Genomic DNA, 2,471 nt, shown 5'->3' on the forward strand with positions numbered 1-2,471 from the left:
ACCTCTACTCTTCTTTTTCTTTCATTCTCTTCATTCATTAGCTCCTCGGAGTACCCCTTTCATCTTTCCGTCACACCTTCCTCACTTGTTAGAACATTACCATTCCTATCTTTAACAAGCCTAACCTGCTGCACATCCTTTCCTGCCTGATCCCTCTATCTTGTCTATCGATGCAAGTCCTTCTCTCCCTCTTTAATGTCCAGCCTCCCATACAACTCATCATACATCTTCTTTTTTGCCTTAGCTACTTCCCTCTTTGCTCTACGTCCCACCTCCTTATATTCCTGTCACCTCTCTTCAGTCCTCTCACTGTCATATTTCTTCTTGGCTAACCTCTTTCTTTGAATCGCTTCCTGCACTTCATTATTCCACCACCAGGTTTCCTTATCATTCATTCTCTGTCCATATGACATGCCAAGTACCTTCCTACCTGTCTAATTACTGCTGTTGTAGTAATCCAGTCATTTGGAAGCTCTTTCTTACCACCCAGAGCCTTTAACAGCTCCTCTCTGAATTTCTCACAACATTCTTCCTTCTTCAGCTTCAATCATTTGGTTTTCTTCTCTGATTTTACTCTTTTTCTCTTCTTCATAACCACAGTCATTCTACACACAATCATCTGATGCTGTCTAGCCACGCTAGCCCCAGCCACAACCTTAGAGTTCCCAATCTCCCTCAGGTTTCCTTTTCTACACAGAATGTAGTCGACCTGCATACTCCTTCCTCCACTCTTATAGGTCACTCTATGTTTATCCCTCAGCCTTTCCATTCTCTTGGTAAAATCCACCACTTTCCTTCCTGGTTTCTTTCCTTGACACCAAACCTACCCATCACTTGCTCATCTGCTCTGTTTCCTTCACCAACATGTCCATTCAGGTCTGCTCCAATCACCACTCTCTCCTCCCTGGAAATACTCTTTATCATTTCATCCAGATCCTTCCAAAATTTATCTTTCTCCTCCACATCACATCTAATAACCACTGATGATGTTTAGTATCAGACCTTCTAATTCTACCTTCAGACACATCACCCTATCTGACACTTTTTTCACCTCTACTACCTTCTTTGCCAACTCCTCTTTCAGAACCACCCCTACTTCATTTCTCTTTCTATCCACACCATGGTAAAACCGTTTGAACCCTGCTCCAGTGCTTTGAGCCTTGCTGCCCTTTCACTTGGTCTCTTGGACACATAAAAACATCTACAAACCGAATTCCAAAAAAGTTGGGACACTAAACAAATTGTGAATAAAAACTAAATGCAATGATGTGGAGATGGCAAAGGTAAATATTTTATTCGTAATATGACATAGATGACAGATCAAAAGTTTAATCTGAGTAAATGTAACATTTGAAAGGAAAAATATGTTGATTCAAAATTTCACAGTGTCAACAAATCCCAAAAAAGTTGGGACAAGTAGCAATAATAATAATAATGTCATCACAATGTCAGCACTGCATGTTTCCATACAATGGCGAAATTAGTCTCTGCATTTAACCCATCCACCACCAGGTGGTGCAGTGGGCAGCTATTGAAAGCGCCCGGGGGGCATTTTGAGGATGAGGTGTGCTGCCCAGAGACACCACGTGATGTTCAGTGACTGGGGATCGAACCTGGGACTTTCGGGTCCCAAGCCGGCTGCCCTGCCTCTACACCATCTCGGCCCCCATACACCATCTCGGCCCCCATAAGTGGCTGGAAAAAGGAAATTGAGCATATAATGAACAGCTGTAAGACCAATTAACACTAATTAGATCAACTGACAACAAGATTGGGTATAAAAAGAGCTTCTCAGAGTGTCAGTGTCTCTCAGAAGTCAAGATGGTAAGAGGATTACCAATTCCACCATTGTTGCACAGAAAGATAGTGCAGCAATACCAGAATGGTGTTACCCAGCGTAAAAATAGCAAAGACTTTTAAGTTATCATCATCAACCGTGCATAACATCATCAAAAGATTCAGAGAATCTGGAACAATCGCTGTGCGTAAGGGTCAAGGCCGTAAAACTCTACTGGATGCTCGTGATCTCCGGGCCCTTAAACGTCACTGAACCTCAAACAGGAATGCCACTGTCAAGGAAATAGCAGAATGGGCTCAGGAATACTTCCAGAAAGCATTGTCAGTGAACACAATCCACCGTGCCATCCGCCGTTGCCAGCTGAAACTCTACAGTGCAAAGAGGAAGCCATTTCTAAACAAGCTCAGACGTTTTCACTGGGCCAGGGGTCATTTAAAATGGAGTGTGGCAAAATGGAAGACTGTTCTGTGGTCAGATGAGTCACGATTTGAAGTTCTTTATGGAACACTGGGACGCCATGTCATCCGGACCAGAGAGGACAAGGATAGCCTAAGTTGTTATCAACGCTCCGTTCAGAAGCCTGCATCACTGATGGTATGGGGTTGCATGAGCGCTTGTGGCATGGGCAGCTTGCATGTCTGGAAAGGCACCATTAATGCAGAGAACTATGTTC

Source organism: Nematolebias whitei, chromosome 8 (genome assembly GCF_014905685.2).
Source record: "Nematolebias whitei isolate Nwh7 chromosome 8, NemWhi1, whole genome shotgun sequence".
NCBI lineage: Eukaryota > Metazoa > Chordata > Actinopteri > Cyprinodontiformes > Rivulidae > Nematolebias > Nematolebias whitei.